The sequence below is a fragment of the Lactuca serriola genome, chromosome 1 (assembly GCF_051521515.1).
Source record: "Lactuca serriola cultivar US96UC23 chromosome 1, Lser_US96UC23_V15, whole genome shotgun sequence".
NCBI classification, from domain to species: Eukaryota; Viridiplantae; Streptophyta; class Magnoliopsida; order Asterales; family Asteraceae; genus Lactuca; species Lactuca serriola.
Genome location: NC_136408.1, coordinates 42716606 through 42731940, shown reverse-complemented (window position 1 = coordinate 42731940; position 15335 = coordinate 42716606). Strand labels below are relative to the sequence as shown.

Sequence of the window (15335 nt, the reverse complement as noted above, 5' to 3'; positions counted from 1 at the left end):
CGATTCTAGAACTCATAGCAATAAGTCTAAAAATGTTTAGATCCATTTTTCATTTCCCACAATTCGAACTATGAAGAGGGATGTCGTAATCATAGTTGAATCTGAGAAATCCATATTACACAATGCTATCTTTAAAATCTTTCTTAGTGAAATCGTTTCCTCACAATCATTTTCATGAAGGAGAGAAACCTTATGACACTTAGCTTTTATGGTGTATGTGCTCTTATCCATGTGAATTTGTCATAACCATAATCATAAGAAAATGTTAGTGACAAATCCAAACTCTTATGGATAGAACTTGTTATTCTTGATTTCTTTCCATCAAGGGTCCCACCATTGCTTCCAAGTTATTGAGCAACTAACCCTTATTTTTCAATGTACTTTCCATTGATCAAGGTGCCTTGCCTCTATGCAATCCATTGAGAACTCATAGAACTTACATGCACAGTTGACTAAACTGGAATGGCACAGAAACGAGAATAGTCAACACGATAGGTTAGAAACCTCAAGTCGTGTGCTAGTGATTATTAATTAGGTTTATTCTTGATTGGTTCTTGAAAACTTTTCAAGATCATATAGACTCCCACTGACCTCTTGACATATATGATTCTCTTGTCAAGAAACAAATATTCAAGAGTTAGTGCAAAATTTTATCAAGACTAACACTCAACTTAATTTGTTCTAGTTGGTCTTTGTCTTCTTCAAGACATCACAACTTACAAATTTTAAATGTGTAGGAATAAGAAAACTTTCTCTATTCCACATTTAGGTGTTATAAACCTACTTAAGATATGTCACTCGATGTCACAATCTTAACTTTAATATTTGATATTGGAACGAAGTATGATTCATCTTAATGACTCAACCACTACAACAATTCCCGATTCCTCTTCTTAGCCAAACTAGTGCACTAAGGTGTCCTTAGAGGATGAATTGTAATATGGTTCTTACAATTATCAAGATGATCATAAAACGCGATACAAAAGTACTCTCCCTTCTTCTTAGATTGGAGAAACTTTTTATCTTTCTGCCTAATTGATTCTTCTTATTTGTTCTGCTATTATTGAGACTTTTCAATAATTCAGAATTATACTTAATCTTGTAAGTAGTATAACCATATTTACTAAGCCTTTAGTAAATCATGATGAATAATTTAATTGTTATTTATGGTAGAGTTGACTAGTGCACAACATTGTGTACCAGACCTTCTAGTCACTTGACTCTTTGTCAAGGAATTAGTCTTAAAATTTCTAAGTATCAAGATTTCCAGACATCACATGATTCAAATCATATGGCTCCAAGACTGTGTCCAATTGAAACTTGGGTAATGGGAATCTTTCCTTACTTAGAAAATTTCAACATTTCCATAAATAATATAACTAAGAATCACATCCATTTATTGCAAACATCAATTTTTCATAACAATTTCATTGTAAGGATATAAATAAATAAGTCAAACAAAATTTATTTTATTCATAAAAGCAGAGGAAAACATTTGTCCTTACAATGCAAAATCAAATTGAAAAACTATGTAGCTAAATATTCCTAACAAATCTATCATAACTCTCTAAGCTCAAAATCTGATCTTCGAATCCCTGCGATCGTAATCCATTTCTTCGTGATCAGACTCATCTTGCTCTTCTATCAAGCTTCCTCTCTTTTATTTGATCCTGTAAAACATTCAAATGTAATCTTATCACATCATGTACTAAGAGTCAATGAATAGGAATTTAACAGAGTTAGATAGTGGATTTTACCTGAAGCAGAGCCATACGCCTTGACTCTCCCATCTCTTAGATCTCTCAGGTACATTGGGCAACTTCGTCTCCAATGTCATTTTCATGACAATGGAAACAAGTGGATTTTTCTGGAGTATCCATAGAAACATGGTAGGTTGAGTTTTTAGACAAAATTGCTCCATTGCTTCGCGAAATCATTTTTGATTCAGCAGCAATCAGCATCTAAGTCAGGTCAATGAGGGTTGCATCAAGATCCATCATATAATACTCTCCTATGAACTTATTATATGATTTAGGAAGTGACTGAAGAACCCAGACTTCAGCCAACTTCTCTGGGAAAGTGCCACCCATCATTCTTAACCTATCGATGTGTGATTTCATTGCTAGAACGTGACACACATGGGTTTACCATCTTCATGTTTCATTGCATACAGGGCTTCGGTGACCTTGAACCTTTCAAGTCTTCGTTCTTGTGGGTTAGGGAGAACAACGGGAGGAGGAGGAGGAGGAAGTGAAATCAAGTTAGTCCACATTGAAGCTTCACTTTGGAACGAGCTTTCACTTTCAACATGAACACTTTTTCCTTGGGATTCAGGAAGACCATGGTTAGAATCGGACATCTACAAAATGGGAGAAAATTCAAGTTAGTTGAATGAATCCTTAATGAAACACCCAAATGAGACATTAAAGCTAGGATCCAACACAACATCCTACAAATTGGAAGAGGGATGTCGTAATCCAACTTGCAGAACATTTGAAGGTTAGTGAATGACGATTCACTAATTCTCCACCATGAAAAAATGAAAAAGAATTTAAGTCTTAAATGTATTGTAAACTCCTAGATCTTTTGAGATTCATTGAACTTTTCAATGGCATGTTTAAATCACGATATGCCCCTCGATTTGTGACTGGGATGCCGAGGATCACAAAACAGGGTGTGAATAACCATGCAAATATACATGGTGCCCCCAATGTTACAGTCACCTATTTGATGTGCCGGCTAACCACACACGCTCCATCGAACTATGAAAAACAAGGAGTCACCCTTTGCCGCCATTGCTTAGAACCCAATTAGTGTGCCGGTTAACCACACACGCTCCATTAACGTCTTAGCAAGGATACAAAGTGTAATTTCATGGATTTGCATCAATTCACTTTTGCCTAAAGTGACTAAGATTGGGAATCTTGTAAAACGTTTAGTTACTTTATATTTCATTATACTTTTAATGAGGAGAGGGTTTGCCCTATCCTACCCGTTCGGCTTACGACCCTCCACTAGTTAAGAGTGCAGTGAGTAAGAGTGGATACCCATTCAATCGCCATTTTATAGGCAATTTCCTTAAACACCCCTTATAGACTAGCTTCATGAATAAGGCCTACTAACGGTAAGACTAGCATTTAAGTTATACATATATAATATTAGACTTTTAATGTTATATAGTATAAGGGTGTATTTTACACTTTTAAAATACTATGTGGTTTAATTTGATAAATTACACTTTTAATTTAATCAAATATAAACCAAATGATGATGGATTTATTAACTTTATTTTAATTATACTTTTAATTAACTTAATAAAACCAAAAGAGTGAAATTTGAACTTTTCAAAACTAGGGTTTTAGAATTTAACATTTTAAAATTAAACTTTTAATCAAAATTTAAATTCCAAAACTTGAGGGCAAGTTTTGAAGCTTTTCAAAACATAAGCAAGAACATTCTAGATCAAATTACAAATAATAATAATTAACCAATTAATTAGTAATTATCTAAATATGACCTAATTCAATTTATTGCAAGATAATCTATCAAATAATTCAAATCAATCAAGTTTATCACATAAAGGCAATAATTATCTAATTAATTTGACAATTATCTTCTATTTTGGTAAGGATATCTTTTAAATTAAACAATTAATTTAACATAATTCCTTAAATCCCCTAAAATTCGAAATTATGGGATGGGATAATTCAAAATATTTACTTACCAAATTTAAACACTTAAAAGATAATTACAAGATATGACATTTATCCAAATCCCTAAAAAATAGGATCTTATCTTGGGGAAGGAGGCAAATTTCGAAATTCAAGGGTTGGATAACCCTAGAATTCGAAAACTTGGAGGCTAAGGAAAGGGTTTGGGAAACCCTAACCAATTTCGAAATCTTGGAGGCTAATTGGGAAACCCTAACCAAATTTCGTAAATCAGGGTTCAAGAACCCTAATTTCGAAAATTCATGCCTCCTAGGTTTTATTGGCCATAAACCCTAATTTGTCAAGTTCATACATTTGTATAATGCTTATTGAAAACAAAAACCAATAGCTCTAATACCACTGATGGGTTTTATATAAACAATCCTATGTGTGCATGCAACCCTAGAGTTGGATCTATGTTATCACTATTAGTTAAACAACATTATGAACACATAAAGAAACCTAGCATGATTCTAGTAATTTCGAAAATCACAAAGAAGGATTAAATACATACCTCTTGTTGTTATATTGTAATAACAACTTAAATCTTGAATCTTCTTGTCTTTGAAAGCAAGTACCACAAGTGTAGTACCTCTAATGGTTCACAAACACCAAGAGCAAATGGAGAGGTAAGAGAGAGAGAGGGGATGTATGAAATTCGGATCTAGGAACCCTAGGGATCAAGTCATGGATGAATTTCATATGCCAAGGGGTGTTTATATAAGTGTAGGGATTAAGGTTTCAGTCCTTATCCTTATATGGTTGCTTGCCCACCAAGCAGCCGAAAGGATAACCCTAGAAACCTTATCATGGACGAATTCTAAGGCCTTATCCCCTTGAATTTGTCCACCCTATCCTATAGGGCATCCATTGCCCTACTTTGCAACTATCACATAGTTATAGTTCAGCCCCCTAGTTTAGTTAACTTCTTTTAATCACAAAATTAATTCTTAATTAATTTTTGACCAATGTTAACTAAATAAATATGATTTCTCCTTTAATATATTATTCATATAATATATTAATAACCCATAATAACCTATTTCTCTAGTCAAGTTGCTTTGGTGAAGGCAACCCAAAAAGACCACGCACAACCGGGTCAAGTACTTACCAAATATGGTTACAGGCTTAGACACTAATCCAACACTAATCACCACAAGGAGATGGGTGGGAACTTTTTACCTTCTCCAGAAGCTTTTGGACAAAATAACATTGATCCACTGGCCCCCTTCTTGTTCCTTGATGACTCCTTCCCTCCTCTTCAAAAGAAATGTACCAAAAGACCCCAAAATTAGCTCCTTTCACACTCTCTAGCTAAAAAGGACGTGGGGTTTACTCTCAGTGAAGGTGAGCCACAAATGAGGCTATAAGTTCCCTTATTTAGGCCCCAACCCCAGGAAATTAGGGTTTCTCTGCCCAGCACCTACTCAGCGAGTCAGCTCTCTGACTCGTCGAGTCCACTCATTAAATCTACAGTGGCAACTCGGCCCTACTCGGCGAGTCGGACTCATGAATCGTCGAGTCACTCTATAAATCTCAATGTTAAACACACATTAAGGTATCCATAAGTCTGGATGTTACAATTCTCCCCCATTTGAATTGGAATTCTCCCTCAAATTCACTTCTCAACGTCACATAGATCAAACCCAACAACCCGAAAAGTACCACCGAAAGGGTCTTATACCACACAACTGACTTCCTCCATAGACACCTGAAACTCAACAGGAACTCCCAAACCCGAAAGAGGACATACCCTTCTTCCGCTATGATACCCCCTTCTGACTCACCAGAATCTGAAAACTCTAGTGGCCTGACTCGCTACTCGGCCACCCTCTCAAGCTATCATCATGTTATTCGCTCCTCGGATAACGGACCCTGAAAACTCACTGCCCCTCTGATTCTCTCATAGTGACTGATAGAAACAATTCAAAGCCCAAATACTTTCCACCAATCACTCGTACCAAACGTACTAAGCGCTCCATATCGTACTCCAAGGAGCGAAAGGGTCACATTACACCAGAGACCCATCCATTGTATTGCAATCGAAATCCCATCTGAACAAAGAACTCTCAACACCCTGCCCTCAAACACAAGAAAATGATCATGCTTGCTCAGAAGCATCCTTTAACATCTAACAATCATAAGCCTCGGCTCCCTCCCATATATCCCTTTCAACACTGAGCACTCGGTCAACTCTCGACCCTACAGTTGAACCTTCAAAGGTTACCCATAACATGCCCCAAAATGTCTCGCTGACTTCCTTCTCACAACAACTATCTCGGCTACAATCCCAACATAAATCATCTCACCCTCGACCTCTGTCGTCTACTACTCATTAGTTCCATTCATCTCGCGGTCCTTCCCATACAAACAAACTGACCCACTCATATCTAAGACATCAGATGACACACAATACCCCTCAAAATGAAACCCATCTCTTAATCCGGAATCTTATTCGCCTACTCAATACACCACCAAAGCCAAGCTCAAACTCGAGAGTCTAGTCCGATACCGAATTGGAACCACTCGTCCCAATGAAGCACTCAAATCATGACCCATGACACGCAACCCACGCGTACACCACTTCCCCAATTCCTTTTGATTGTGATAACCACAACTTAACTCAGAATATAACGATTCCCGACACATATGGAGATTCCAGTCTCGCCCCTGGTCCGACCACCAGGTTCCCGAAACTCAAAAAATAAGGCTACCCAAGCTTAAAAACTCTTCTGCGTCATGCTCTGACTAGCGAATAATACGACTCCCCGTAGGCCTACGATCCTCTCTCACTGACTCATGAATAATACGGCTCCCTGCAGTATCACAACACCCTCTCGTTGACTGGTGAACACTACTGCTCCCCGCAGTATCACAACATTCTCTCTCACTGACTCACCATGGGCTTACTCCATGGTTTTCCCCTGATAATTTGGATTGATTACTCCCACTCGGATCCACTCACCCTCTTATCCCCCATTATCTCCTCCTCGAGTCATCACCCCATTGAGTTCACTATCGAATACTCCACGACTCAACATAGGTAGGTACACACATCCACCCAGGTTAAGCATCACCACTCCTGACGGCAACCATCATGACCAACACTTTTTCTCGCTGCAATTCACATTCGTGGATACTCCCGTTTGATGAAAATTAGCTGAAGGGCTCCCGCTGGAACCATAGTTACTTGATACTTCATTTGCCATCTCATAACTCAAGTCTCAAAATAATCCAAAATCCAGGGCATTCTCCTCGGATACCTTGGTACACCATCACAGAACCTCACGATGTCTTGCCTCAACCACCGATCTCCTACTTATGGGATCATACTCAGATACAACAATGCATCCTTTCGGAATCTCATAACTGATCTTCCTCTCACCCATCTCGTAACTTCATAATATTCCAACTCTCAATTGAAACACGGAGGAATCATCAATGGATCAGAACACGTTGAAGACCATCCGAAACTCCCTCCTCTATTGCTCAAAACCCATGCAAGAATACACATACCGACCCTGAAGTTGGTTGCCCAATCAATTTCTACCCTTCCCAGAGTGCATATAACAACCCATACATTGAACCAGAAATTCTCAACCTCCAAAACTATCCTTACGAGCCACCTACCTCGAATTTACCATTACAACCTCGAAGAATTCCTAGCCCCCACAAGGTCTTTGACCAACGGTCACCTGCTATGGAGACACTCATCCTTTCCTGAACACGTACAATATGCATTATCTCGTTATGCACCTCACCTCGACCACCAATAACCTTGGTCTCATTCATCCATATCGTAGGTCACTATATCCAACCCTCTAACCGCTCTTGAACAAATCTCTGATACTCTCAATAAAATACTCGGTTCTCCCCCCCCCCCTAGAGCTCAAACCATCACCATTTGGCACACCAACATTCTATTCCACAAACTGTTCCACCAGGTACATCACACTTACTCTTGGAAAGTACCACATAACACTCGATGATCTTCCCGATAGAGACCAAGCAACTCCAAACATCCCGAATCTCAGATAAAATCCTCGAAAAACTTCCCAACGTGTCATCCAAAATCTCACACTGATATATACTACCGGACATCTCAACGGTCCCGTAGTAGCCATGACTCACAGTCTGAAAATAATGAACTAGTACACTCCTCAACTTCGACTCCCCAACCAACGTCCCATCATGAGAATTGTCATGAGAGCAGATACCTCACCCCCCACACTCGATATCCATCATAGAAAATAGGAGCCACCGCCCCAAAATACTCCTCTTGATCACCCGACACTGCTGCCAACATATGCCCTACTATACTCAAATAGGGTATATCCTTGTCCTTGACCATCTTAGTCCCCAATGATGACCCTCTCATGCTATAATATTACCTTTGCGGCAGACATACTGCCCAGATACTCTTGTGAAAGATCGCAACCAATGCTACCCCACAGGGTTTACCTCCAAGCTCGGAAACCGGAAGCTTAATATCTCTTTTGCTTCTCACAGGAAATGAAAATAGCACAAATTTGGCCATAGAAAGTGACATCTCCACTATCGGTCGATTGCTCAGCTCAGACCGTAGTTCTCCATAAAGCACCATCTCTACTCATTCCTGAGTCTTGCGACTCCAACTGACATCTCACCAAAAATCTCTCGGAAACTAACTCGATTTCCCTCTCAAGGTATGCTCCATTGAAACTCGTTCAATATGGCCCTCTGGCCCCACACTCTATCACATCTTATCTCAGTCTAATCAATCACAACAGGATAACTAGTAAAACTATAAGCACTAACCGCCACGAGTCATGGTACTCAAACCATGTTATCTCCTCTCAATCTGCTATAAATCATGGTACCCTAACCATGTGACCACCTCTCGATTTGCTATGAATCATGGTACTCGAACCATGTTATCTCCTCTCAATCTACTATAAATCATGGTACCCGAACCATGTGACCACCTCTCGATCTGCTATGAATCATGGTACCCGAACCATGTTATCTCCTCTCAATCTGCTACTTAGAACCTCTGGAATTCTTCTTGTTTCAAGTATGCGTCCTCTGCTTTCAGTAGTACGGGCCCATACTACCTTCCACATCTACCCATACTTTCCACACGGATTGTCCTGGATTTCGTAAGTAGCTGCTCAACTTTATCGATCACCAATCTTGCTATACGCGCTTGCCTCCAGCGCATACTCTTCCCCAAACATCGTACTCATAGAACTTAAATTACTCACTAGGCTCCCCTAGGTCCTCACACTTCTTTGCCATCTACCCATATTTTCCACACGGATCGTCCCAGATTTCCTAAGTAGCTGCTCAACTTGCTTGATCACCAATCTTGCTATACACGCTCGCCTTCGGCGCATACTCTTCCCCAAACAGCGTACTCATAGAACTCAAATTACTCACTAGGCTCCCCTAGTTCCTTACACTTCTCTGCCATCAACTGCTGAAGAACTCCTTATAATTCCAGCCATCTACCTCCTGAATATCGTCATATTCACTCGGTAGCTGACTCCCATCATCAAGAGTTCCACAAAGCACAATGCAAGCAGCATTCGGGGATCGAATAACCTCCACCGATACTAACACAACACTCGAGCACACAACTACACTTTCTCCACTTACGACTCAAAGGCACCACTGAACTCAGGGTGTCTCACCTCTCATGGTATCTAATTACTCTTCTCAATAGACTCCTCAAATGCTCATCTAGGTATCTCTCCCATATTATCTCTCGACTCAGAACTCCCCCACTAAATGACTCACTAGATGCTGTTACTCAGCACATACTCAAGGCACATAACATATAGCAACAATCCCTAGGCTAAGGCATCACAAATCAGGCATCTCTAGCACTAAACATGAATTACCTAGCCTATCCTCTAGCATGCATAATGATATCTCATAACATCTCATCAATATTTCATAAAGTAAACAATTTTTGGTACTTTGGGAAATCACCGTTCGGGCTTTGGCTGATTGTACACACCGCTCCATCTCGTTTTTCTCTAAGAAACTCTTACTCCTTTTAGAAAAATCTTTCCTTTTGAAAACTTTTCTCAAATCCTCAGTTGGAGTCCAGATATACCCGAAGGTGCATCCGAATCCCTCAAACCGAGGCTCTGATACCAACTTGTAACACCGAAAATTTTCAAAACAATTTTTTTCATTTAAAATCACATAATTCTCATAACATATTTCACAAAAATCTTATTTATTAAATTTACAATTCGTAACTCCATAATTGTTTGGTTAAAATCCAAGATCCTTAAAACATAACTCTTTCACTAGTGAGTACAATCAAGTCGGTGCCTTCCCGCGATCCTGAGAAAATCTAAAACACATAACACACAACACGGTAAGCACGAAGCTTAGTGAGTTCCCCAAAATACCACACACACAGCTCATTAGCCACTCGAGGCTATATCACTGTAAGACCCTCCGGTCAATGTGTCTCAGTGGGACCCTCCAGTCCTACGATTCGTTGGACCCTATGGTCCGGTCTGTAAAGCTCTGCATAGCATAAATCATAAAGATATAATGCACACCATGATTCACAAAACATAAGGCAGGATAACATGATACTCAATGTAAGCACATAAGAACCTCCGGTCACACATAAGAACCACTCTAGGTAAGGTATAGTGAGAAGACTCACCTTGCAAGCAGCAAGCAAATATCCTCGAACTCGAATCTCGAACGAGCCACTACCTAACACATAGGGTAAATGTCTCTAATTAATACTCGATTCTCGACTCTAAGTAACCAAATGTTACTCTTATTTCTCTAACTCTCGAATTGGGTAAAAGACCATTTTACCCCTCCATGATTTTCAATACTCATGTTGACCAAACCCTAAAGTCAACATAAGTCAAAATTGAGTCAACAATCCATGTTTGACCCGACTCGTCGAGTGCACTCTTGCGACTCGTCGAGTCCCCTCGTTTCCTCAAAAGTCTCAAGAAAGTACAGCTCAACTCCTCGAGTTGACCCCTAACTCACCGAGTTATCGCACAATCAAACCCATCGGGACAAACCCTCGCCGACTTATCAAGTCAGGCCATGGACTCCGAGTCCCTTCGATCAGATTCCTCATTCGTACGATTTATGGCAGATCTATCACTCCAAACACTATATCTACCATCCTAAGGTTCGATTGTTACGTAAAGTTGCAAGCTTTACGTTCGAACATGGCCTATATATAAGGCTCATAATGCTAATACATGCTCCAACAAGGCACCAAAACACAATAACTCTTTAAGTGATTGAATAAAGCTTGAGCCTTTGGACCCTATGGACCTCACAAGGTCCATATATGAAGTCTAGACCTAGAAAGGGACTTCATGTACTCATATCTCAACCAAAAGGTGATAGAAAGCCCTATTCATCAAAACATGAGATCTAATCACCACAAGGAGAAAGGTGGGAACTTTTTACCTTCTCTAGAAGCTTTTGGATGAAATAACACTAATCCACTGGCCCCCTTCTTGTTCCTTGATGACTCCTTCCCTCCTTTTCAAAAGAAATGTACCAAAAGACCCCAAAATTAGCTCCTTTCACACTCTTTAGCTCAAAAGGACGTTAGGGTTCACTCTCAGTGAAGGTGAGCCGCAAATGAGGCTATAAGTTCCTTTATATAGGCCCCAACCCCGATAAATTAGGGTTTCTTTGCCCAGCACCTACTCGGTGCGTCGGCTCTCTGACTCGTCGAGTCCACTCATTAAATCCATGCTGGCAACTCGGCCCTACTCGGCGAGTCGGACTCACGACTCGTCGATTCACTCTATAAATCTCAAGGTTAAACACACATTAAGGTATCCGAAAGTCCGGATGTTACAACTTATCTAAGGGCCAATTCTTGATAAGATCAAAGTTCGAAAGTTGTTGTAGAAGGCACACTTTGTTAGTTATTCGAAGTCTATCTGACCAATAGTAGTTAATGAATTGTCCAGTGGGAGACTGATGGAAATAGGTGTCCAATGTCATAACTAATTGAAGTAACTTTGATAATAACAACAAAGTCTTTTTTAGGTTGTCCTCAAGAGCAAGAATAGTTAGAAATAGTTTTAGGAGATCGAGAAAATAGTTTATTAAATTATTACATGTTAATTAATTAATTAGAAAGTAGTTGAAATTAATTTGGAATTAATTGAATTAATGTAGAAGCACGAAGACCAGATGTTAATTGTTCAATAGCTGAACAAATGGAATATTATGGATCCCCATAGGTGGTGGACTGGTTTGGAGACACTTTGGAGGGTTCCAAAATTAATCTGAGTAATTAATAAGGTAGTGATTTAAACCATGAGTAAATCTGATTATTTAATTGATTCAAATAGGGGTTATCATGTTACCACCACAACTATAAACAAGAGTCTTCATGAGCTTATAATTTTGTCCCTCACATCCCTCCTAAAAGGTTGAGAATTTCGAGTATAATCTCTCTCCCCCCCCCCCTCTCATCTCTTTCCTTCAGTTTCTAGGGTTCTTAACTTTTAGGTGTGAACCATTAGAGGTACTCTACTTTGGGTATTAGTGTTTCCAAGAAGCAACAAGAATATCAAGCAACTAGTGACAATTCGTTTTGTCAAAGGTTAGTATTTGATTCCCTCTCTTTAGCTTCGTAGCTTACTTTTAAAAGTATGATGTTATAATAGTAAAACTTAGATCCTAGGGTGCATGTACACTTATGATAATTTTTGAATGCTTCAGTTGATGATCTAGTGTATAGCTGCATAGAAAACCCAACACTTTCTTATTCCTAATTTTCTAGAATTTGTACATTTAATATGTTCCTTTTGACACTAGCATCTTGCTAGCATTGTTAATAATAAAACTTTCACCGTTCAAAAAATCAGTTTAATTATAAAAGTCATTTAAAAGGATAAATATAATCTAAAGAGTGATGAGTTTTAACATATTCTTGTGTTTGTTTATGGGCGTGTTTGACAAAAGTAGTCGTTAGCTGGAAGCGGGTAGCGGTTAGCTGGTAGCGTGTAGCGGGTAGCCGGTAGTGGGAAGCTGTAACTTTTATTTGTTATATGAATGTTTGACAAAAGTAGCTGGAAGCTTTTGAAATATATAAAATTACATAAAAGGACAATTTATTAAAAACAAATAAATATATAAATACATTTTTAAGAGTAATTATGGAAATTGATTTCAAAAGCTCATGAGCGTTTTGTTAAACGTTACATGAAGTAGCTTTTAGAATCGGAGCGTTTTGTTAAAAACTAAAAGCTAAACGCTCGTACTACCAAACGAAGTTTTTTGTTTAAACTATAGCGTTTTACCAAAAGCCAAAAGCTAGAAGCTCCCAAACGCTTCCAAAAGCTCTCTGTCAAACACACCCTATATAACTAAAACTTGTCAAGAATAGTCTCAAAAATGAAAAGAAAAAATTGTAAATTGTCTTATCGACCTGTCTCAAGGCCTACGTGAAATGTCAATTACGAGACACTAACAGTATTTTTGATATACTAAAGTTTGAAACATGAAACTTCTATAATTAATTCAACTCTTCAACTAATAGACTACCGTCATCACAGGGACAAGTTTTCTTTAATCTTACGTTTGGTTAATTTAGTAGAGTTTCTAAGTTCTAAGAAATGAAAACATATCGGTTAGTATATAAACTTCTAGAAACAAATTTTGTTTAATCTCACTTCTTTTTCCATTCAATAGTGTACTTTACATCAACTGTGTACATAATAGCTATTAAAACAAATGGCGAGTTTAGTGGGACAATCAGGCAATCAAACGTACATTTTAAAATTTGAAACGTAAGTATTAACATTGAAACATCATTTTCAGACCATTTTTTCCAACAACTTCTTCGGCTTTTAGGTAGTATTATTTTTTCGCTTTTTTTTCTTCATTTTATGAATAGTTACATCAAAATTGGCCTTTTGCAAGTGTCCATTCTTGATACCAATTATGTGTCCAAAGTTCAAATAACACGAGAATTAAAAACGATGCTTACGTTTTCAGGCTCAATATTGATTGGGAAATATCGGTTTGTGTCACTACGTTTATAAATATTAAATAGAATAATGAATTATTTCCTTTTATTTACAAGCACAAAAAAAATGGCAAATACGTTTATTTATGTATAACAATATTATACAAAATGGTGAAAACCCATAAATAGCTACAAAGTAAGTTAAAGTATTATAAAAATTGAGGGTATAAAAAAAGTAAATTGTACGTAAAACGCATAATTTAAGTCGAATTTTATTTTGGTTAACATATTTTTAAAAATAATTCTTAAAAAGTATTATTACAATCTTATAATCAAATAAATTATATGATTAGCAGAAAAACAATTCTTGTTTTGAATAATCTAATCTTTTATTTGATTATATATAAACATACCATTAAATATTATTTTATAAATATATTTCCAAAAATAAAAATAGGGGAAATTATGTTTTTACGTGGCTTAGTAAAAAAAGTATATTAGTATATTTGTATAACGTACTTCAATCCCATATAAGATTACTGCTGCCGTTCTCCGCCACCTGATCAGAGATGAAGTCCAGAAAACCATCAATGTCAGCCACCGCCCACGACGGATACATCCACCGATCAACTAAGTCAACCATCACCAACCCCGTTGACGACTCCGGTGAGTCCAAGCATCCTTCTAAACTCGGTAACTCAATGATCTCACCCAGCTCATCCGCTGGATTTGAACCATCACCCGGCGGTGGCCGTAGTGGCGGTGCCGGAGTTCCGGAAGAAGTAAATTCTAGCATGGTGGCTCCTTTTGCGGCGGCTTCTTGAACATCGCGAGGAGAGAGGGAAACAGGACGTGGTAACGAGTCTTTGAGTTCGGGGAAATTAAGAACAGCGGAGTTTCCTTTGATCGACATAGCAGCGACGTCGTGAGCTCTGGCCGCCATCTCCGCCGTGGAAAAAGTTCCGAGCCAAATGCGAGATTTCTTTCGCGGTTGTCGGATTTCCGACACCCATTTCCCCCAACTCCGCATCCGAACTCCACGGTAAACAGGGTGCTTGTAGCTCACATCTTTCCGACTTCTCTTCTTCATCTTGGATGCCGCCGGCGCCTCCACCCCCTTGTGCAACGAAGCTGATTCAGAAGAGGAGGAAGGTGTATCGGGTTCTGGGGTTTGAGGGAGAGCAGCCATTGATGAGACTCATGAGAGTAATGAAGATATTCGTGTGTTATATGTAGGGGAGGAACAACATTAACATCACTCAATTTTTATATATTTATTATTTAGCTAACTAACTATTTTTTTTTAATTGAAGTCGCTAAACTTTACCTTTCGAGTTTATTGGCTTATGGTCATTGTTATCTTACATAATAAGTTTCATAAAATATACTAGTTTCAAGGGGGAAAAAACTAGTTGCTCAAAAAAGAAAAGGTGTTGTCAGTTTAGTTAACTAAAACACGTTTACAACCAATATGTATAAATAGAGATATATGTAATAAGTTTATGGTCAACCAATAGATTAATTTACTTTAAATAGAAAATAATAATTTATTTGATAAGCGTTCGTATATTATTTAATAATCAACTTGTCTTCTAAAATATATTCTGAATATAATTAAAATTGATTGACAATATAACTTGTACTTCTAATTT

The 15335-nt window shown here is 38.2% G+C and overlaps 1 long non-coding RNA gene and 1 pseudogene across 1 annotated transcript; both read right to left on the bottom strand.

Moving 5' to 3' along the window:
• Positions 1-1449: 1449 nt before the first annotated feature.
• LOC145068218 (uncharacterized) lies at positions 1450-3142 on the bottom strand. Its single transcript, XR_013688939.1, has 2 exons — positions 1758-3142; positions 1450-1670 (listed from the first exon to the last, which is right to left on the bottom strand). It is a non-coding gene; the product is annotated as an uncharacterized LOC145068218 (long non-coding RNA).
• A 10179-nt stretch (positions 3143-13321) lies between these two features.
• On the bottom strand, positions 13322-14951 carry LOC145086014 (dehydration-responsive element-binding protein 3 pseudogene; annotated as a pseudogene).
• Positions 14952-15335: the final 384 nt, after the last annotated feature.